General features: G+C 58.2%; 1 protein-coding gene across 2 annotated transcripts in view; it reads left to right on the top strand.

Annotated features, from left to right (window-relative positions):
• The first annotated feature begins 38 nt into the window (after positions 1-38).
• Positions 39-23,327, top strand: part of CXXC5 (CXXC finger protein 5) — a 35,270-nt gene continuing 11,981 nt past the window's right edge. The window contains exons 1-2 of one of the 2 annotated variants that reach the window (XM_011997220.1): positions 74-108; positions 18,638-18,640. The gene's annotated coding sequence lies outside the window, so the exon portion shown is untranslated. Of the gene's footprint in view, positions 119-18,637; positions 18,641-23,327 lie in introns of both variants that reach the window. The other variant, XM_011997219.1, reaches the window with a different exon arrangement.

Genomic DNA, 23,327 nt, shown 5'->3' with positions numbered 1-23,327 from the left:
CCCCCTCCCCTTCCCCGCCTACCTCCCTCTCCTCCCCCGGGGTTCGGTGCGCGGCCGGGGCCGGAGTTCGCTGCAAGTCGGCGGAAAGTTTGGCTGCGCGGGTTCCCCCTAAGTTCAGGTGCGGAGAGCCGGGGACGGGGAAGGAGGGGTCCGTGTTTGGGAGGGGCGGGGGGGCGCCCGCAGCATGAGCCGCGGTGCTTGGGAGCCTGGGAGACCTAGCGCCGGTGATCGCCCGGTGGCCGCTGCTATACCCAAGCCTCCCTAAGCCGCAGTATGCTCGGTCGCAGATCACTGAGTTCAGACAAAAAGAGGGGTTTTAGGGTCTGGGACAGCGGCTTGGGCGCCGTGGAGTGGGGCTGGGACGCTCCCTGCGTGGTGCTGCCCCCCCTCCCCCGCCACTACTCCAGCTCTCCGGCGCTGGGGCGGCGGGCGCCCGGGGTCCTCACCTCTTGGCGTTGGGCGGGCGCTCAGCCTGCGGGGGAGGCTGCTTGTAGATCTCTGGCGCGCACTCCCCTCATCAGACCCCACTCGCAGCCCTGTGTTGAGGGGCGACGTTAACTGCTCTGGGCGCCCTCGACCACGCGTGACTGAGCCTCCCCCACCACTTGGAAGAGGCGGCGGCTACTTCTGCATTTCTCCTCCGGCTCCTCGCCCCCGCTGCCCGCGGGGTGCCCGGCAGGCTGATGAAGTTTGACCTTTTTTTTCCATCAAAGTACCCCACCACCACGGTGCCCCGCGGCCCCTCCCTCCCTTCCCTGCCTTGGGGAGTCTTTGGGGCTGTCTCCCGAGCCCCGCGTGGGCCAAAGCAGCGTGCAGAGCCTGGGAGGGAGAATGGGGGTGTTCCTCTAGCTGCGGAACTGTGGGGGGGCGTACGTCCCAGGCGCCTGCCACGCTGCTCCGGCCCCAAATTTACCCATGAAGTTCCGCCTGAGCCCCCCTCCCCTTCGCATCCCCGGAGCGGAGTGAGGGGCTGAACCGCCGCGAGAGGAATGTGTTAATTTTCTGGCTGGGGGAAGTTGTCCTCGCCCGTAATGGGCTGCTTTCCGGCGGGGAGCGCGGGGTGCGCCTGGCTTTGTTTATTTGTAGGATCGACGGAAAGTGAGTGACCCCGGTTTTTAAATGAGGGGCCACCTTCGGGACCTGTCAGAAGAGCTGAAGTGCCCAAAGTGGGAGCAAGATCTCTTTTTGTTCTTTATTCCCCCCCGGGAATTGGAAGGGGTGTGCGGAGTTGGACTGGTGCCTCCGGCTGCAAGGAAGCACCAGTAAATTTGGGGGATTCTGTAGTGGCTCATTCGGAAAGACCCGCTCCCTGAAGTCTCCCGCGACAGGGGTCTGAAGGTTTGGCAACCGCGCCCTACTTTGCCCCCTGGACCTTGGGTGGTCTGAGAGAGTCGCGTCTTCGGATCGGGGCTGGGGGGAGGGGAGCTAAGGGGGTGGCCGGCGGACCAGACTCCTGACCCCCGCCTTTCCCCGCGCGGCGGGCGCTATTTGGAGCCCTTGGATTTGTGGTGGGCCCTGTCCCCGCCCCCCGCATTTTCTTTGGAAGTGTTGGGGAGGGGTCGAGTGTGCGATCGCTCGGCCCTCGCCCCCGCCGGAGCCGCCCCAGGGCCGCCGGCAAACAGAGTCCCTTTCAAGTTTTCCGCTGGGGCCGCCTGGCGGGGGCTGCGAGCGCAGTCGCTGCGGACTTGTTTGGAGCGCGATTTGAACGCCCGGCGCCACCTCAGCTGCCCCAGTCCGTGGGGTGGGGGGCGTCTGTCCTTTGCAGTTGGGAGTATTTAAATTGGACGTTTTGGGGGGCCTCTGGCCTAAGCATCACCTGGTCGCCCTCCTGAAAGACGCCCGTGCCTTGGTTTCCAACCGCCACTAGAAAACCGGGAACTGAGACCGAAGCCCCCTCTAAACCCCTTTCTGAGAGCCGTGCGGGGAGACTCAGGCCGGCAGGCTACCTACCCGTAACTGCGTATTGTTGATTTAGCAGTTTCCCTAGATGAGAGTCAGGCTGGAGCTTGGGGGGGTGGGGAGTGGCTCGCTCTGCAGCTGTCACCCCCCTCCCAGAACGGAAATTGTCCTCTCCTTGGGGAGGAGGGAGAGGGGGTGACGGTTTGATTTTTGCCCTGGGAAGAGATGGGAACAGCTGAGGGAGGTTGGCCTCTGAGTTCCCAGCCAGCCCCCGGAACGTGGGTAGAACCCCCCTACCCCTCATCCTCGCAGGAGCTGGGTCTCTCCCAGGGACGTCCCTAGTCAGCCTTGGCCTCCCTCTCCATGCCACCTCCCTTTCCAAGGTGAGCCTCTGCAGAAGACAGACCCTTGGCAGGCTGGCTGTCGGGTTGGTGCCTTATTTATGTGTGTATCTGGTCCTGGCTGTTTTCGCCGCTCAGCAGGTGACCCTGGCCAGGGCCTCCTATCTCTCCCGCGACAGAGCCTGTTGACTTACCCGAGGGCCAGTGGCCTCGTCTTTATCACGTGAGGCCTGGAATGTCCACCCGGCTGGGCTGGGCTGGGCTGGGCTGGGTGGGGGAAGGGGAGGGGAGGATTCTACATCCAGGGCCCCGGCCAGCAAAGGCCCATGTTCCAAGGGTTCCCACTGTGACCCTAAACTCTTGCTGCCCCTTTCCAGCTCTGCCTGCCTCCTACCCATTTGGCACATGTGAAACTGAGACCCATAGGAGTGTGGGGGCAGGCTTGTATCTGGGTGAAGAAACAAGTCCAGGGGAATTAAATACCCTGCCTTCTTTAGGAGTGACTGCACCTTGTTGTTTATGGGAGGATGGAATGGAGGGGGTCTTGCCAGGAGGGAGAGAGGGATGTGGGCTGGGCTGACTTTCCAGGTTGCAGGATAGGGTGGAGAAATGAGGGAATACGGGTGAGCCAGACCCAAGCCTGGGTTCCTAGAGCCCCTGTCTGGTGGCTTGACGATTTAGTCCGAATTAACAAGCATGATGCTCTGGGGCATGCTCTAATTGAACAACGGTGGGGGTTCACACATTGTTATTACTGTTATTATTGCCCACTCTTTATATGTTATTCATTTGTTGGCCCAATATGTTTGTATTGAGCACCTACTGTGTATCAAACCCCACCCTTCTGGTGGTGCACAAATGAATCACTGCTCCAGCTCTGGAGGCAGGCCCAGGATAGAAGCTCCGCCCCCTTTCCCCGCCCTCTGGGGCCCTGATTGGGGCTTTCCCTCTTTTCTTTTTTCTGGGGCTCTCCCTCTCTTACCCCCACCACCTGGTCCCATCCTAGCTGCGTGTGTGTGTGTGTGTGTGTGTGTGTGTGTGCGCGCGCGCGCGCGCGTGTGTGTGTGTGTGTGGTGCTGTGTGTGTGGCTGTGTATGTGTGTGTGAAGTGTCCTTGATTAAGTGTATTAATAGTTAAACTCTCACTCATAGCTGGAACTCACCAGACCACAAAAAACCTCCCCCGTTACTCACGCGCTACTGCCCAACAAGAATATCCCACTAAAGTTTTTTCCTGCTTTCTCTTACTCCCCCTCACCTCCCCCCAACACTGAGCCCACCCTTCCTGGATTCGAGCAATGAGAAAGGACTGCCCCCTCAAAGACCCAGGAATCTCCAACCCTCCACCTGCCCCCTAAAGCCAGAGGCAGTGTCAGCTGACAGAGATGAGGCTGTGTGGCACTAGTCTGTTGCTCTGGGATGTGGGAATCTGGGTGATGTGTGCTTATGACTCAGGACATGTGTGTCTCTAAGTCGTGTGTCTGTATTTGTGAATCTCTGTGTTGAATGTCTTTCTCAGGGTGACTTCTCAGAGTCTGAACATACATGGATTTATGAATCAGGGCATGTCTGTCTGTTCTGATCTAGAAGTATGTGGATCTGTAGTGTATGTGTACATGTGTGTTTGTGAATCTGAGATTGTATTTCTGAAGATTGGCTATGTCCCTGTGAATCTGGGAATGAATATATTCTGTGAGTTGTGTGTGCTTGGAATTTTGGAGAGTTTGGATTTGTGATTTGTGTGTATCTGTGTGCTTTGTATATGCTTATAAATCTGGGGGATCTGACTGATTAGAGTGTGTCTGAATTGTGAATGTGGGAGTGGGCCTGTCTGTGCTGTATGGACAGTGGTTTCTCTCTGTCTGTGGTGGTGGCGGCTGGCTATGTTTTCTTTTCTCTTTCTGTATCTCTGTCTTACTGAATCTCCCCCTCTGGTTGTTTGAGGCCCTGAATGTGTGTGTGTAGAATTGAACCTCTCACACCCAGTCCTTTCCCCTGCAATCCCTACAACCCTTCCCTCCCCAGCAGTAACTGGGCAGCCTCCCCGTCTGCCTGCCTGCTGGGAGTTTTGGAAGCCACAGAGGGAGACAGGGCCGGGGTGACAGCGTATATCCACGGCAATGGTAGCATGTGATTACGGGAATAAAAGGATTTTAAGGTCATGGGTGGGTTTTCTTGAGGGAGGGGTTGTGCCCCCACAACCCACCATTTGGTGGAGCCAGTGGCAGCAAAGGGCTGGCCTGTGTGTCTCCAGGCTGGGAAACCTGCCCCTATGCAGGTGAATGTGGATATATGGGGCTTACCTGGGAGTGTAAGCACATGCTTGCACACGTATGAATGGAGCCTGTGAGAGCATGTGAGTCTGGCTGCCAAATCCCCAGATGAGAAGCCATAGACTTGTTCCCTGGGGGAGGATTCCCAGGAAAACTTCTTGCTTCTGGGTATCACGTGGAGCTGGAACCTTGCGGTCCTCTATATGTTGAGAAGCAGTCTGGTCCCAACCTTTGCCTGTACCGATACTCCCAACTCCAAGTCTCGTGTCTCTGGCCAGAGACTGGCTGGGCCAAGTCACCTGGGCCAGGCCACATCTTGGGGTGTCAGTGCCCCTGGCCCCGCTCCAGCCCCTGTAATTGCATTCTGCCGCCTAATCCCCCGCCAGCTCAATTAGATCGCAAATTCTTCTTCATTTCCTGCCTCTGATGCTGGCCTCCCTCTGGGCTCACAGGGCCTAGGAGGGAGGGAGGGGATCCTGCCCTGTCTTCCACAGCACTGGGGGCTCTGAAGAGGTGATTAGTTCCAGGCACTCTGGCCCCGGAGCACAGGTTAGAACCCTGGGGACCAACAACACAGGGCTCCATTGGCCCTTTTTAGGTCAGCCTCAGTATCCTCACACTGGGGCAGGGCCGGTGTTACCTGGTTCAGGGGCTCTGGGTAGACCAAGCAGATTACTCTAGCCAGGACCCTAGCTTGTACCCTCACCTGGAGCTCCTACGGGCTCTGTGCCTCTCCCATCCTCAAAACAGTTGCCATTTCCCCAACCCCCACAGCAGTTGTGACCTTGTTTTTGACCTTTTCTGGGTATCCCTTGTCGGAGCCAATTGAACCACTGAGCTCCACTCTTACCAGGTCCTCCTAACCCCCACCCAGACAAGTGTGTATGAGCTGTGGCTCTAGAGTCCATCAGATCTGACTCCACATCCTGGCCATGTCACGGCCTAGCTGGATGTATGACATTTGGGCCAGTTGTGTTATCTCTACAAACCTCAGTTTCCTAATCTCTGAAATTGGACAGTAAGAGAATGCCTGCCTCACAAGGTCATTTTCAGATGGACACAGATGGTTGCATAGTGCCTGACAGGGGGAGGTGCTCACCTACAATCTGTATTCAGTAAACACCGGCTTTTATAGAGACAAGGAATGCACATCCCCCGTGAATCCTAAGAAAATAACATGTGGCTCACACCTAGCACTTCTGTCTCCATTCTGCTGATTACCAGGTGTGTGACCGTGGGTGCATCACTTTGTCTGACTTTCTCTTCCCCATCTGTAAAATGGGACTGATAATAGGACAGACCCCATGGGGCACATGGTACCCTTCTCTGGGATGATGCGTGCAGATTCTTGGCCTCAGTATGTTTTCAAGGTGTTATTTGCCTTCTTTCTTTCCTCACACCAAGCCTAGGGTGGAGTGGAGCTGGTGAAGACACAGGCTCAGGACAAGGGGACTGACCAAGGTCGTGAAGCTAGTAATGACGCCAGGCTGGGGTAGGGTGGGAGGGCTGGGGGGTGACCTGCTGGCTCAGCTGAGCTGTGAGGCCCAGTCGTCCCTCCCTGCAGGTCTCTGTGGAAAGTGGTGGCTTGGCTGATTTTTCCTGGGAAGGAGAAGCTGGATGTCTCCCGCTCCTTCCCCAGGAGGTGCCATGGCAGCGGCTGTGTTGACAGGCCTCCTGGCTTTCTTGATAGGGTGGCTGGCAGCTCTGGAAGGCCGGCTGTGCCCAGATCAGCCTGAGGGAAGAGGGAAGCGCAGAGGTCTCCCTGCCATCACTAATCCCCACAGCCCCTCCCACCCTCAGCCTGTCCCTCCATCGCAGGAGACTGGCTATGATGGAGGTGGTGGAGAGACAGGCCAGAGGTGGGGCAGCCCTCCGCCTCAGGGTCCCCCATCGCTCCTCGGCTAGTCTCCTGCTTCCTATGACCTCTGTCACTCACTGGCCTAGCTCTTTAATATTTCATGGCCCTTCAAGCCGGCCCCCTGCCCCAGCCCACACAGCCCCCTTTGTCTCTGCCTGCCACCCGCCCCCTGGGGCATCCCTGCTGCTGAATTACTGACCCAGAGGCTGCCTCTGCCCTAACTGTCCCCCACTGTGCCCGCCCCTGACACTTTCCCTGTCCCTCCTGACCTACCTCCCCCACACCTCTCCTTGTGACACCCTTCATCTCTTCGGGATTCTCTCCCCTTCGCTGACATCTCTGACCATCTCCCTGCCCTTTTCCTCCATTTTCCTCTTTTGTTGGCCTCCTCCTTCCCAGTGGAACAGAAACCGCGGCAACTGGTCCGCCTGCCTGTCCACCCCCCCAACCCCTGTCCATCCCTTCCTGCCCCCTCCCCCACCGGCTGTGCCGGCCGGCCGTGAGAGCTGGTTTTATTTATTTTTCTGTTTGTTTGGGAAGAGGGCAGTGGCGGCTCTGGGCCCTGGCTGCTGCGCTCTGCTTAGAGCAGCGGGCAGGCGGGCCTCACTGGCCTCCCAGGAATGTGGCCGGGACGCCCCAGCTATATTTACTCCCCTCCAGCTGCTGGCCCCAGCAGGGCAGAGCCAGGCCTGCCTGGTGGCCCCCGGGGAGCCCTGTACCCACCTTCCCCTGTCTGGCAGACCCCACATCGCCCTTGGACCCAGCACTCCCTCCCTCGCCTGTGACCTTTTCTGACCTCCTCAGACGTGCCCAGCCTGCCAGCAGGAACACTTGTGCCATGCCAGTACGGGCGTAATGTTCGGGCACTGGGGACCTGGGTTCCTGTGGGGCAACACCTAGTGGCCCCTATACCCCCAAGTAGGGGCCTAGGCTGGGCCTGTAATCCAATGGCCAGAACTATGCAAAGCATCTTTCCAGGCCTCTCTCCATGGACCTGGCCCCTGCTCTTGCCACAGTCCCTTCAGCTCTGCTGTGATTACTGGCAGGGGTGATGTCAGGTGGGGGCCTGAGTGGGCTTGAGTGGCTGTGCTCCTGGCATCACTGGATCCCCAGGTCTCTCACACAGGCATACATACGTATGTGTAACACACCTGCTTATACACACACACGTGTGTGCAGAAAGACACACTCACCCATGAAAACATGCTGGCTTATACCTTCCTTGGAGGCAGGGCTATGCCTCCTGTCATTGATCCCCTCATTCATCAGATGCTTATTGGGGCTTTTTGAGCCTGCTCCTTGCCAGCCTTGCAATGGGATATGGCAGTGATTCTTCTTGTACCCCCAGTGCCTGGCACCAAATAAGTGTTTGAAGAACTTTAGCTGCTGCTGTAATCAGTTGCGGCCCCCAACTGTTAACTGCTATTTTTTTTGTCGTTTTTTTTTTTTTTTTTTTCTTGAGATGGAGTCTCACTCTGTCACCCAGGCTGGAGTACAATGGCACCATCTCGGCTCACTGCAACCCCTGCTTCCTGGGTTCAGGCAGTTCTCCTGCCTCAGCCTCCGGAGTAGCTGGGATTACAGGCGCGTGCCACCACACCCGCCTGATTTTTGTATTTTTAGTAGACACGGGGTTTCTCCACGTTGGCCAGTCTGGTCTCGAACTCCTGACCTCAAGTGATTTACCTGCCTCGGCCTCCCGAAGTGCTGGGATTACAGGCGTGAGCCACTGCGCCGGCCAATTGCTATTGTTAGAATAGATTGTAACAAAGTCAGTGATAATGGGTAGCCCAACAAAAGTTCTGTCTGTGGCAGGCACCATGTTAACAGCTTTCTGACTTTCACCTTTTTTCATCCCCATAGTAGCCTCGGGTGACATGAGCCCGTACCTGGGACAGATGTGTGTTCTTAGCATCCCCATATACAGATGAGGAAACTGAGGCCTTGGGAGTTTGTGGCTTGCCACTGCCTAGTGGGATGGAGTCCTGGCAGAGCCCTTGACAGGCTGTTGGCCTTTGTATGCTGCTTCCTGAACCTTCCACACTACCTGGCACACAGAAGGGACTCCTTAAATGGTTGCTGGGCACAGGCCTTGCTCTTTCCTCTTTGAGGCCCCCATAACCCTTGGCAATGGGCCAGATGTGGTGGGGAGATGGGCTGATAGGCTAGTTGGGTGGATAAAAGTGGATGAATGAATGACTGGATGACTGGTGGTGAGGATGAGTACTGTCAGGGGACACTGGGATGGGGGTGTGCTGGTGGACAGGCTGGCATGTGGAGACCCACTGGCCCTGTGGAGGATTCTGGGAAGCAAGGTGGGGGCAAGGCGGCGAGATGTGGCCAGAGAGCAACAGGCTGCTGAGCCAAGCCAGTGGGGCAGGTCCTATCTTCTTCATGGACCACAATTTTTCCATCTGTCAGATGGGCTTAGGAGCCTTTGCCCTGGCTGGCTGCCAGCTGGCCTGGGCTGGAACTGGCCTGGGAGGTGAGGGGACTGTGGCGGGAAGGAGGAAGCAGTGGGTGGTGAAGACAGGAAGATAAAGCGTGGAGCTTGGCTTGGAACCTGAGAAGCAGAGAGACCAGCCCTGACCTGACGCCCGCCCTCCCTCCCTCTTAGCCGCAGGATGGGGTGCAGGCATGCAAACCCCCCGCCACCCACTCTCTCACTCTCTCTGGTGCGGGCTGACTTCCTGACATCTGTGGCATTAGTGGCTGTGTGTGCCAGGAGGAGGTGGCCTGTCCCCTAGGACTAGACCAGTTTCTGTCCGGGCCAGGGGCCCCACACAGCTTCATGCCAGTTCCTGCTGACTCTGATGAGAGAGACCCAGCCCCTCTCCTGCCTGGCCCACCTCCCCCAGAGCTAGATGGGAAATTAGTTAACTGGGCTCATAGCAGTAGGCAGAAGTGGACCTGGCCCCCTTTCTTCCTGGGGGTGTCAGATCTTGGTGACCTAGAATTTCTTAGTCATGGGAGTCTAGAATTATAGAATGCTTGGAATGGAGGCATTTTTCAAGTCAGGATTCTTGTTGGGATTCTGGAGTCACAGAACCATGGATTTTGCTGCTAGAAGGAAGTGTAAATGGTCATGTTTTCAGTCTCCTTGTTTGATGCCAGGGGACATTAAAGCTCTAGGGGTCAGGCTGCCCTGAGGTCACAGGGCCTGGTGCCCTCAGGTGACATGAGCCCATACCTGGGACAGAAATGCCTGTTCTGCCCCTAGCCAGCCCCTCTCTGGAACTCTAGCCGGCGTGGAGAGTGGGCTGTGGGCCCAGTCAGGCAGTGAGGGGATGTGGCTGGCCCACAGGCACAGGAGGGGTCCTCTCGGCGGTGCCCGCCGCCCGCTGCCCACGCTTCCCGAGGCACCAGCGTGAGGAGGAAATGCAGGCTGTTGCTTCCAGCAACAGCCGGCAGGGCCGGGCGGCTTCCCAGCTCCCCCTCTGACTCATGGCCGCCTGCAGCTCCCCCTCCCTTGGGGTCCTCAGCAGCCCCATCTGTGCAATGGGGAGAGGAGGCTTTATTCAAGGTCTAACGTCACCATGACAATACCTTGGGATTGTTTTCAGGACCACTGCTGAGCTGCGGGAGAGTTGGGATCGTCATCTAGAGCAGCCTAACTGGGCATTTGAACCCAGAACACTGAGAGGTTCTGTTTGGAGTCATCCTAATGCCTCCAGAAGCCTGGGAGGGCTCAATTGGCTCCCGAGGCAGAAAGTGTGTTGGGAGGCAAAGGAATAGTGAGGGGACCTGCAGTGAGCCCCTTTCAGGAAGAGCACAGTGTGGGAGGCCTGGCTCTCTGGGCTCTCCCCTGACCTTGGTTTGCCCATCTGCAGAATGGAGGTTGTTACCCATGAGGTCATTCATTCAGTGCCCGTGCTGTGCCTAGATACTGGGGCTAGTGGCAGATTGGCCGGGAGGGGAGGATTCCTCTGCTGTAAACGTGGGGTGGGGGTGTGATTTGGTGACTCCCAGGGAAGGACTGAGGTGGGGGGAGGTAAGGAGCCAGCCAGTGAGGCGTAGTGTCCAGCAGAGAATCCCAGCTGTTGTCAGGAAGTGTTTCCTCCACTGGTTTCCTGGGAGGGAGACGAGGCTAGCAGGAAGGAGGGCAGTGGGGACAAATAAGGCCCCCAGCCAGTCCAAGTGGAGACATCCCAAGCTTGGCAGCTGGGCGGGTGTGCCCTGCACACTGCAGGAGGGCTGGAATGCACCCCTCATGCTCTGAGGCTGGGCCTATGCTAGGGGGCTGGGACTGCCAAGAGGGGCTGGGCCCTGGTCCAGATTTCAAAGCCTTCCCTAGGGGCCTTGTGGTGCCCTCCGCCCTGTCCTGAGCTGCCGCCGCGGGGGTGGCAGATGCTGTTTCATCAGCCGAGGCAAGTGGGAGGCCTCCGGAAGGTCCTCCTGGGAAGTTCCGGGGGGCAACAGGGGTGTCGGGGGGCAGCGGGGGTGTCGGCAGCTGCTGCCCCGCCTGGGCTGGCTCTCTGTGGCCTCCCAGGTCCCTCAGGCCCCGGGGGATGGGGGTGGTGCTGCTGCATTGAGGCTGGTCCCTCCTGCCCTTGCTTTCTCCCACTGCCCACTGAGCTTCTTGGCTCTGGCCCCCTCCCATCTCTGGCTGTGTCTGCAGAGCCCCCCGGGAAGGCAGGGAAGGCAGGGAGGAGGCGCAGCAGGCTCAGAACAGCGGGTGCCCGCGCAGCCAAGTATTTGCGCGAGCTGTCAGAGACAGACAGGCATGTGGGGAATTTGGTGCGTGTGGGGCTGGGGGAAGCAGCCGGGTGGGCAGGCAGGCAGGAGGAGGGAAGCTGGGGCTGCCTCTCAGTCTATGGAACCCTGCAGAGACCACCTCTCCCCAGTCCTAGAGGCGAGCTGCATTCACGCACCTTCCTCCTGCCTGTGCCAGTGCAGTGAGGGGAGTGGGATGATCCTGTGGGGTCTGATAATAGCTCTGACACGGGGAAGGGGGTGCCTTGTGGAGGGCCTGCAGCCTGGAAGAGGCTCTGGTGGAGTGTGGAGCCAGGCAGGAATCCGGGTTGTGCCCGACCGTGGCCTCCAGGAAATAGCAGCTGTCATGCTCCCGCCCCTCCACCCCAAGCCTGGCACAACTTGTTTCCTGGCCAGGATCCGGCCAGGGCAGATTGGAGGAGCCTGGTATTGCCCGGCCTGGGCAAAGAATGGGCAGGATGGAGGGGCTGTGTTTATAAGCCTAAAGGCGCTTGGGGTGCTCTGGGGAGGGGACCTCAGCCCTTATCTCCTATGCGAAGACCCCAACCCAGTCACCTTTGTGGTCTATACTCCAAAAGCACCCATTAGGTAGGGCAGGGCCCAGAGCTGAGAAATGCTTGTTTTTTTGTAGCTTGAGAGCCCAGAGAGGGGGATCCACTGCCCCAAGCTCACACAGTGGGCTCCTCAGCCTTCCCCTCTGGTTGGGGTGGGGGGGGTATGTGGGTGGAGCCTCATGTGGGTGGGGCCGCTGGGAATTGGTGAACATGGGGGGTTTGCTGGGGTGGGGGGCCTATATTTAGTCAGCCCTGCAGAGCCAGGGCGCCTCTGGGAGCAGCTGCTGGGGTGGGGGGGGGTACACAGACAGAGGCCTAGAGCTGCATTTAGTCTGGACAGAAATATCCTCCCCCCACCCAACCACCCACTGGCTGGGAGGCCAGGCTGCGGGCCTGTCCCCTGAGGGGCAGCTTGCCTGGGCCTGGTGGCCGGCGGGACAGGCAAGATGACCCGATAGGCTTTTCCCAGCTCAGGTTTCGATGAAACAGGAACCCCGGAGCCGCAGCCTGGGCCGAGGGGGCCAGGGCAGCCGGAGCCTAGGGGGCCAGGACAGCCTCCCCCACCTCCGCCCTCATGCTCCTCCCCATGCTGCAGCCTCCCCTTCTCAGAGGCCTGGGGAAGCAGCAGGTTATTTATCAAGCCAGCCTCCCCGCCGCGGCTGCCCGCGCCACCCCCCCACCTCTTGTGCTGGCGGCCATCAGCCCAGCAGAGCAGGGTGAGCTGGGCGGGCGGGCGGCAGGATTAGCTCAGGAGACGTGAGTCACCCCATCCCCAGCAGCCCCAAGAGGCCCTGCGGCCTGGCAGGGAGAGTGCACACTCACGCACCCCACACGCGGCACACCCGGGCACACACTTAGGACAGACACAGTCACTTGCAGCACACGTAGTTCCACACGACTCAGCACACCCAGCCGACACGCATGGTACAGACTCGGTCACATGCACCATGCACACACAGCTCCCATGTGGCGCTCCAGAAGCACACTCATGGTTCCAGCCACAGCCCAGCCTCTGGCGCACACACACACCAGCACATACCTAGGCGAATGCACATACACAGGCACACACAGGTGTGCCCCCTGCGAGGAGGCCACTCTCACCCCATTGGCCCCACACGCTGGGGTCTGATCATTCTCAGGCCATAGCTTACCCCCAGATGATGCCATTGGGTGGGCCCAGGGCACTGGCACACACAGGCACACCTGCTGTGGTCAGGGCTCTGCTCCCCCAGACGCCCTGTGTTTAGGCTTACACAGAAGAGGCCTGGCCTTCAGCCATGTTGTGTCCACCGGGTTCTACAAGGTGTGGGTCGGGAGGTGGAGATGGTTTTTTCCCATAGCAAACCTGGCTCTGCCCTCTCTGGGGAGGAGGCCCAAGTATCAGGCATGAGAGTGTTAAACCCACCTGCCCTCAGGCAGAGTGGGTTGGGTACATGGGGGAGGGATATAGGGGAGCTGGGAAAAGGAAAGGCTGGAGAGGGAGTGCCAGGGAAAGTCGATTTCCCCAGGACCACTAAGTGGCCGGCTGGTTCCCAGACCCAGGACATGGGGTCCTTGGGAGGTGGCAGGGGTGTGCCAGAGATGGGGGAAGAATGATACCTCTGATCAAATGGACCCAGGAGTCTTTCTGCCCACCTTCCCTGCTTACCGCACACCTGCTTCTCTCTGTTCCCTTAGTTGCCAAGGCCCTCATTATCCAGTGTCCCCACTTAGATTTTGGCCATGGCCCTGGTTCTTAAGTCTACAGCCCTGCAAAATGGGTAGAGAGCTGGCTTGTGTATAAGGGAGTCCTGGGGTGCTGAGAACTGAGGATATGCCCTCAGGGAGCCTTTTTAAGCCTCTGCCCCACTTTGGGGTTGGGACCTGCCTTCCTCGCACTGGGCAGAAATAAGGGTATACCCATTTTCCATATGCTGCCAAAAACGCGACTTTTCAGATGACAGAAGTGAGTCTGATGGGAATGGCTTCATGGTCATGAAGGGCTTTGGACACAGTCTCCTAACACCCAGACTACAGGTCATTCTGGGCCTACAGTACTGAGACAGCCTAGCAGTGGTCAAAGGGCATATGACTATAAGGACTCAGGCCCAGTTGGGCTCCCTCCTCCTGGCCACACAGGTCTCCATAAAGGACTGGGCCGTGGTTGAGGAGGAGAGAGGGACCCAAGCATCCTGAGGGACACAAATAGCAGTGGACAGTCAGGAAACTGGATGCCCCTGTGCCGCGGACTCTGGAGTTGGACAGGCCTGGGCTCCACACCTGGATTGGTCACTGCCTGCTGTGTAATCATGGGCAAGTCTGCTCACCTCTCTGACCTCATGTTTGTCACCTGTGAGATCGGTATGACTCTCATCTCTGTCTCAAAGCTGCAGGACCTGAAGTAGAGGGTGGGGTGTGTTGTCATCAGTTCTCATTATGTCACACGTGGATCTCCAAGCGAGTGTGCCCCTCCACCTGCTCTACTAGAGCTGGCATTTTTCTGGGGGTGGCATCCCATAACAAGGGCTCCTTAATTAGGTCTTGGCTTTAGCCTTCTCTAGGGCTGTTCTCAGATGGGGATGATGAGGTACCCGAGTGAAGAGGCTGAGCTGGGGGCCAGGGGTTGCGGGGAGGGATGGGAATGGGTTGGACCTAGGGCAGAGGAACCCATGGTCCTTGGGTGGAAAATCCTGGAGGCTTCCTAATATCAGAGGGAACAGAGAGCCGACTGTAGTTTCAAGGATTTCTCTGTCTCCCACCCCCTACACTCACACAGCAAGTCTACAAGTTAGACTTGAGCAGGGACTTCCAGGTGGCAAATGGAGCCTTTGCAGGGTAGCGAGAGGCTTGGGATGTGCCTTTGTGAGGGCTGACAGGGCTGTGGGAGATTAAGAAGAGCCAACATGAGCAGGCAGGGCTGAGGGCCAGGGAGGTAGGAGGAAAGGCTGTCCAGAAGTGTAGGTAGGCCTTCTTCTTTGGGCAGAAGAGGAGATGCAAGCCTGACCAGTGGGGTGCTACCCTCATTGTAACCTTCAGGCTTCTACCACATGTCCATCTCCCCATGGTCCTGCAGGCTAGAGGGGGAATGCTCTGTATTTGGGGCTGGGGAAACTGAGGCATGAAGGATTGCCTCAGAGCTCAAAAGCAAACGGTGAGAGAACCAGGGCCATGACCTGGCTTACCCAACATGCCTGGCCTGACTTGTCCGTGACGTTCACGCTTATGCTGGCAGATGATGACAGTAAAAACAACAACACAGCTATCCTTAGTTGAGCACCTACTGCATGTGGACCCTACACTGACCCCTTCACATAGGTTCTCTCCAGGACCTGACGAGGTGGGGGCTGTCAGCAGCTGCATTTCAGTGGCTAGGGGTTGGGCTCAGCGAGGGTCAGCAACCTGTCTAAGGTCACCTAGGCTGGAGACAGCAGAGCTAGGACAGGAATCCCTACTCCAAAGCCTACTTGGACCCTGGCATGGCCTGAGCCTGTGTCTCTGAGATGAGGGGCTCCCCTTGCCCCATTACACACAAGATGCGTAGTGTTCTAGTTGAGCCAGCCCCCTCCCCCATGCCCAGCGCCTTAACTCTCCTAGGACCCTCTGGTATCTCAAGGCACTTTCCAGGTTTGAACCTAAGAGCCTTGGAACTGCTAACCTAACCCCTTAACTCCAGGGGAGAGGGTGGGTGGGTGGGCGGGGGACCCCCTGGGGAGCAGATGGATGCCCCTTGGGGTTTCTGGGTTCTTCTGTAGACAGGTTCTGGGAAACTCCATGGTTAGGTCCGGGGAAGCTGCCTCGGGGCCTGGTCAGGGTTGCTTACCTTCTCCACCCCCTCCCCAGGGGCTCCATTTCCCTCTCCTGGGCACCCTTCAGGGAGGAGTTGAGCAAGTGCCCTTGAGCTGGCACTTCCTCTTTGGTATACAGGGACATAGCCACAATGACCCCCTATCCCGTGGTCCGTGTGTCACTTAGCACCAGGCGCTGCATGGCCCTGGGTCAGGGCTCACTAAAGTTCACTTCGTTGGGTTGACTTTACTACAGGCTGGTCCCAGCCTCAGGTCATTTCCCCTTTCTGGTCTCAGTTTCTTCATCTGTGAAATGACTGTGCAAGTCTGCCCTGCACATTCTCTGAAGCAGGGGTAAGTCCATTCCCTGCAGACAGACACACTTAGGAGCTTTGTGACTGGTGTTCCAGTTCCCCAGGCCCAGAGCTCCTGTAGCCCTCACACCTGCACAGGGGTCCAGGGGAAGAAGGGTGGGCTGTAGAGTTGGGCCAGCCTGCATTTCAGCATCGCCTCCACTGTCCACACTTGCTTGACCTTGACCCACACCAATGCCCCACTCAGCTCTGAGCCTCAGTGTCCTCATCTGCGAAACGGGAGAATCATGTTGCCTACTTCTGTGGGTTGCTGTGAGCATCAATCAAGATGATGTGGACAGAGCACCTGGCACAGAACCGACAGAGGGTGGTGACAGCGGAGCGCCTCCCCCCCAGACTATCCTCCTGGTCACTGTACCCCAGCCTTGGTCTTGAGGATTCTGGGAAGGAGACAGTGCCAATCTGCTGGCTCAGCCAGCTTGGCCACTGACCTTCAGAGCACCCAGGCTGTCAAGGCCGCCGACTGCCTGCCGGGCGGGCAGGGGGGAGTGCCAGCCAGCTCCTCGCCTGACGCTGCCCGCTCCTGCTCCCACTCTCCTCTCTCTCTCTGCGCCTGTGTGTGAGCTAATTAATCTCAGCCCCTTTGGGAAATTAGAACGCCGCAGCCGCGGCCTTCTCAGCCTCGCGGTGCCTGTGCTGCTACTGGGCCATGCCAAGACCCGCTGTGGTTTAGGGGCAATGGGGTGGGGGATGGGGCATCCCGATGAGCTGGGCTGACCATGGGTCTCCCTGAGCCCCCACCTTCTTGCTGGAATGCTCTAATCTCTCAGCCCCCTCCCTTCCCAGATAGGATCCATAAGGATGCCAGGCCAGTGCCCGACTGTAGTGAAACCTAACCCCCAGTGGCCTCTCTGACCTGGCCCCAGGGCTGGTATGGCCACCCCCTTACACCACATTCCATCTCATTGCAGGGTCCTCTTGCCTGCCCAGCTTGGACTGATGGAGACAGATGTAATTATGGAATTTTGCTTGGGAAATTAATTTGAAAAAGTTAATTAATTGGCGGTTCCGGAGGTGGCGGGCTCCACGCCCGGCCAGTCTTGCTGACGTCAGTGCTGACCCACTGGAGATGTACAGCTTCCGGGCAGGCTGGGGAGAGGGACCCCAGTGACCTGGCTGGGCAGCCCTGAGACAGGTAGATGGACAGCGAGGAGCAAAGGGCAGACCAGTGTCCTGGCCCAGAGTCGGCACCTGGGAAGGGTTTGTTGACCAGACCTGCTGAGGATAAGAACTTGGCCACTTGTTTGTGTATTCAACAAGCCATTTTCAAGCTGCTATGGTACACTGACCCCAGTGTCCAAAGTGCCCCCAGCCGAAAATAGACCAGTTCTTCCAAACCCCTTTTCTCAAGGAAAACCTCTAAACCTATTCTCAAAAACTTTTTCAAAGCGCTCAAAGGACATTATCGGGCCAGTGTGCAGATGAAGCCACTGAGGCTCGGAGAGGGTGAGCCTTGCCCGGCTCCTCAGCAGTGTCCTCCAGCAGGGTGGAGCAGGGGCAGGTAGAACTTGGTCTCATTTCCAGAGGATGTGTGCCCCAGCTTCAGAATCCCATGGGCGGCCTCCTCCCAAGTATGGGTGATAGGGGCCTTGAAGTTGACTCTTCCCAGGAAGGAAGCCACAGAATATGGCCAGCCCCCTCACCCCCATCACCCCCATCCCTGTGTGTGCCTGTGGGAGCTTCCCCTACTACCCCATCCAAGCCTCAGAAGACCCCCATGCCCCAGGGGTCTCAGGGTACACAGACACCCCCACTACCTCCTGGACCTCCTGTGGGTCTTCTGACCACAAGCCTCGGCCGGATCAAGTCCTAGTTTCTGGAGGAGCGTGGGCTTTGGTGTGGTCTTTGTCTAGACAGGAGAAGGGTCAGGGTTGGGGCAAGAATGGCCAGGCCTGGGACAGGTCAAGGATACTGAGCCACAAAGAGGCCAGCAAGATGAGGAACGTGGGCCCTCCTGAGCTATGTGGTGTTGGACAGGTCCCTTAGCTTCTCTAAGCCTCATTTTGCTCATCCAGGAAATGGGGATGATCATAGATGCCATTCAGAGAGCTGCGGAGAGGTGCAGGGATGCATAACCACTTGAAGTGGTGCTGGCCCTGGCACGGGCTTTTTCACTGCCCACTGGAGGCAGGCTGGGTGGGAGAGCAGCGAGCTGACTGGGACTGTGCTGTGGCTGGGGCCTGAGGACCAGGTTTTGAGAGGGGAGCCTGGTGCATGTGTCAGAGGAACTGAAGGATACAAGAGATGGTATTTGTGAGACCCTGAGCCCTGCTCCAAGGGAGTCAGGCCACCCAGCATTTACCTTCCGACTTGTTTCATGTGTTCCCTCACCTTCAGGATTTCCAGGGGCCAGGTGGGCCCTGCTCAGTTTAGTATGCCTCACCTCCCATAGCTGTTCAGGATCAAAGGGAGCATCATGGGCAGGCTGAGCTGGGCACTTTGCATCCCTGTCACTCCGATGTGGTCTGTAGTTCTGGGTTTCTTCAAGGTCCAACCCCAGTCTTGGGTTTAAGTGGACCACACCCACTCCTGAGCATCCTGTGTGGGCTGGTTATGGGGTCAGAGGAGAGGCATTTCCTCCTCCCACCTCACCTCCTCCAAGAAGCCCTCCGGGTACTGCTCCCCAGCACTTTACCCATTGACTGAGCGCTCAGGGTTCTCTGCACAGACTTTGTTAAACCATGGGGTCCATGGTATCTCCTGTCTATCCTAGTGCCTGGCACTGGGTTAGCACTCAATGTGGGGGCATAGGGCTCAGGTGCTCCTATTTTACAGAAGGGTCAGTTAAGGCCCTGCGAGGTCGCACAGCCTGTTGAGGGGCAGAGCCAGCCTGGCTCAGGTGGGTGTGGGGCCACTTGGTACCGACTGGGGTCTTTTTTCAGGCCTCAGGACCATTCCCAGGCTTCCTTAGGCCCTGCAGCTCCTGACCCTCCTGGCAGGCACTATTCCTGGAGGGTGAATAGTCAGTCCCGTGCTCTTGAGAGCTTGGGGGGTTGGGGGCTAAGGGATTGTGGCATCAGACTGAGGATCAGAGGGCAGGCCTTTGAGCCTCAGTTTCTTCATCTGTAAAACAGACACTAGTGTTTGGGGGAGCAGGGGTGGCTGAAAGAGATCACGGATATGTTGTTCTCGCCATCCTTATTATTACTACTGACACTGTTATTTTGTTATCATCACATTATTATTCATGCTCCCAGGGCCCCAGCAGCTGCGGTGGCTTCAGGCCTGGATGCAGAGCTCTGGTGTGCTGAAAAGAAGTTGCAGTTCCTAATTAGTCCGCGCTCCAAGGAGAGGGCCTGGGTTTTAATTTTTGCTGCAGGGTCCCACCTGCCCGAGGCTTCCCAGCCCCTCTCATCCCTTCCTGGGCTGGGGCTGCGGCACCCTCCCCGACCTCAGGTAGGGAGCCTGGCCCCAGGCAAAAGCCTCCCCAAATTTCCCCTGCCACTCCCTCCGCCTCCCAGACCTCTGGGGCCATGAATCATTTATGAGGCAAAAATGAAACCAATTAAGGACAAACTTTGAAAGCCTCTAATTGCTGCGCCTGGTGGCACCGAGGAATGAGGGGAGGCCGGCCTTCTCGGTGCGGAATCTCCTTGGCCCAGGCCTTCCCAGGCTGCCCGTCCCGCCGCGGCTCAGGGCGCCTCCCGGCTCCCTGCCGCCTCCCAGCCGGACGCGGACGTGCCTGCGCCGCTCTGGCGGCCGCGTCTGCCGCCCCGGCGCCCGCCCGGGTCCCAGGCCGACTAATTAGGCCCGGCTCCCTCCCGCGCCACCCACTGCCCGCTCCAGGCCCGCTGCCCGCTCCAGGCCCGAGGTGATGGCGGCTGTTCCTGCCGTTCTGGGGCCTGTGCCCCAGAGCTGGCCGCGTTTCTTGGGGCGGGAGCCAGGTCTGCTCGCCTGGCTTAACCCAGACGAGCCCAGGACGCCCTGTCCCTGAACCCCATCGTGGCGTGCAGGTCTGAGTAGGCTCTGGGCCATGCCGGGGTACCTGGGTTGGAGGCTCTCTTCAGTCTCCAGGAGAGATACGCTTATCCCAGGCGGAGCGGAGAAGGCTGGGGGATGACTGATGATAGGGGGAGTCACGAGGCGGTGTTGAGCCCTGAGGTGTTGCACTGAGCACGGATCTAGTTCCTCTTGGCTTTGCCACAAACACAGTGACCTTATGTAGATTCCTTAGCCTCAGTTTCCCCGTTTGTAAACCATCAGCACCAGCCCATTTTCTCCTGAATTTGGGATTTAGGGAGCTGGGCTTTGTATCCCCCGGCCAGTCTCCTCTCTTGGGGGGCTGCTGAGGGAGTGGAGGTAATGTCTGGACCCAGGAGGGCCTGCCTTACTTCCGTGAGTCCTGGGTGCCACTGGCCAGCCTGCTCGCTGTGCTGAGGGCCAGGCAGGCCCTGGGCACTCAGGCACGTTGTTTGCTGAAACCAAATTTCCGTGCTTGTGTTTTTCCATAATTATATTAGCAGGTGGGATTTTTCCTCGGGGAAGCAGTGGGAGGGGGAGTGCCATGGCAGTGTCCCCGCCCGCTCTGAGCGTGAGCTCACACTCAGCTCTGCCCGCCTGCCGTAATGATTTTTTAATTATGCAGCCAGTGCTCGGAATTGCTAATCCACCTCCAGCCCAGCATCCCCTCCTGCAACTCACCCCAGCCCCTGGCTGATGTCCCTAGAGTGGCGGTGCGTAGCCCCGTGCCCATCACTGAGTGCCTGGGACAACCGCTGTAGCGGGAGAGAGGGTAGGTCAGGAAGGGCCGGAGGGGCGCCTCTCCCCCATCTGCAAGTGACAGGACTTGTGGCTCTCTTTGTCTCCCATCCTACCCCTAGACCCAGCACAGCTCGCACCCGCCAGGACAGCTGTGACTCTAAATGAGTTTGGGGAGTGATCAGTGCCAACACCGAGTGATGTGGCCACACCCATTTCAGGGACATGAGCCTGTCTTCCCAGCCTTGTGTGACCCCGAGGACACATGCACACAAGTACAATTTTTGTCACACCAACACTCACGCTTTACTTCCCTTCTCCACACACACAGCCCCACAGCCAAGCTACACACACACAATGGCAGGCTCTGCGTGCTTCTCACACATGTAGCCTTACCTGAGGGCAGGGGCACCCTCAGAAGACCCCACTGCTGCCTTTTGTGCCCTGCAGTGGCCCTGCTCCCACTCCCTTGCCTCCAGACACCCCTACCCCATCCCCCCTACTGGGAGGTGCTCCGAGTCCTTCTGGCTCCCACCTCATGGGGTGGCTGCCTCTGGCTGGGGCCAGCTTGAGCCTCCATCGACCCTGGCCTGGGGGAGGTGCTGGGGGGTTCTGCAGCACTGTGGCGCAGCTCCTCTCCAGGCGCCCAGCTGTGGCATCTGTCAAGGTCAGATAGCGACTCCGGAACTAGCCGGCTTGGCCCCATGGCCCCTCTCGCCTCATTATTTTTGTGTTCCGGGGCTGCGGCGACACCTCCCTCCCTCCTCCTCAGCCTCCCGCCTCTTGCCTGCCTCCCCGACGCCTCTGCAGGGGGGGCCTGCGGTCTGGGGGCTTTTGTTTTCCAGTTTTTTCCACGCTCAGGCCAGGCAGGCGGTAGACACTGGCCAGAGCTGTTGGACCTTGAACAGCAGACAAGGCAGGTGTCCCCCTTACAGCTGGGACAGATTCTAGGCTAGTGGAACCCTGGGTTGGTTTCATAGAGGCACAAACTGAACCTGGATGGAACCCAGCCCCCACCACAGCCCAGGTGCACCTGTGGGCAGCTTCCTGTTTCCATAGGGGCCCTAGCAGCTGGCACCAGTTCCTGTCTACACCATCCCCGTTCCATTAGGGCCCCAGACTCTCATACAGCCCAGAGCTCCTGACACAACTCACAGTGCATGTGAACACACACACACTGACATTCATGCAGCAAAGATAATGTTGACATGTACAGACCAGAAGAACCCACAAACATTCTCTCACCACATAAACCACCCTATTCGCACACGCGTGCACTTGGACATCCATATACATTCACAGACGTGGGTGGCACACACATGCCTCCACTTTACCCTCAGAGGTCACAGAGTCAAAGATCTCCCCCAGCACTGGTACATGATCCCCGTATATGCTTTAATGCTGTGGTCTGTAGAGGGCGACATCTGAGACTACACACTCAACTGGGCACATTCAGAGTCTACTGGACGCACTCACACACAGTTGTGCAGCACACCTCCCGGGTAGACACGCGAAAACACACTGTATGCAGTGCTTTTGTCACCATACACACTCCAGCCCCCTGAGCTCACTCCCAGGTGCCCAGCATCCTTGGGCAGTTATGCCACCCGAGGGGCTTTTGTCCCCCAAAATACTGGGAAGTGAGCTTGAGGCCTCAGCTTGCTGAGCCTTGTGTGTCCAGGGAGCCTTGGAGAGTGGGAAATGGTTTGACATGGACTGCCTGGCCCACTGCCCAGCTTCACTGTGTGCACCACTCTAGGCCCAAGAGCGCCAGGATGGCGTGGGATGGGGGGGGTTCCAGGTGTGTCGTGACAGGCTTGGTGGCTGCTGGCAGAGGCAGACTCTTGGGGGTGACCTCAACTCTGTCTCTGGGTCCCTCTTCCCACCTTCAGCCCCTGATTTGGGTGTGTAAATGTTGGAGGAATGGGGTGTGGGCAGACTCCAGGCCCCCAGGGTCTCTAGAGTGGCCCTGGCCATCCCCTCTCTTCCTCCTCCAGCTGTGGACTGCTGTGGCTGCCCCCAGGAGGGGAGCTAGATGGAGGCTTAGCAGTGGCTGGGCCCCCACCCCCCAGGAAACTCAAAACCCTGGGCCAGCCGCGGGTGGCGGGTTGGGGCAGGCACAAAGAGGGCCTCTGTGCGGCCGGCTGGGCTGCCCACAGGATTCTGGGGGAGGAGGCAGGAGCCGGTTTCCGTCCCATTCTGCTTCCTGCGGAGGCCGCCGGAATGCCCGGAGCTCTGGCCCAGCCTGGCCCGTCTGGCCCACCCGCAGCCCCTTCCCCATCTTTTCCTGGGCCATGGGGTACAGCTGCAGACTTCTCTGCAACAGGGCCCTGAGAGCCACCCTCCAGGACCCAAGGGAAACCTAGGGGATTTCCCCAAGCCGAGAGCTGAACTGAACCTCACCCTTTAGCTGAAGTCTTCCCTCCATATGCTGTGGAGCCCTCAGCCAGGGTTGGAGCACCAGGCCCTGGAGTCGTACAGACCTGGATTTAAATCCTGGCTCTGCCACTTACTGACATTGTGACCTTAGGCAGGTGACTTTATGTCCCTGAACCTCAGTTGCCTCATCTGTAAAATGAGGATAATAATAATGGTAGTAGAATCTGGTGAGAAAATGCATGTGAAATGCTTAGCACAGTGCCTGGCAAACAGTGAGTGTGCGCTATTAGGACCTGCTGTTTATTGTTATTTACTTACTTATTTATTTATTTATTTATTTATTTATTTATTTATTTATTCAAGGTGGAGTTTTGCTCTTGCTGCCCAGGCTGGAGTGCAGTGGTGTGATCTTGGCTCACTGCAACCTCTGCCTCCCAGGTTCCAGCAATTCTCCTGCCTCAGCCTCCCGAGTAGC

This window comes from Mandrillus leucophaeus, unplaced genomic scaffold, assembly GCF_000951045.1.
Source record: "Mandrillus leucophaeus isolate KB7577 unplaced genomic scaffold, Mleu.le_1.0 Scaffold534, whole genome shotgun sequence".
Classification (NCBI taxonomy): Eukaryota; Metazoa; Chordata; class Mammalia; order Primates; family Cercopithecidae; genus Mandrillus; species Mandrillus leucophaeus.
Note: the sequence above shows the minus strand (reverse complement) of the source record. Positions and strands in the feature narration are given on the sequence as shown.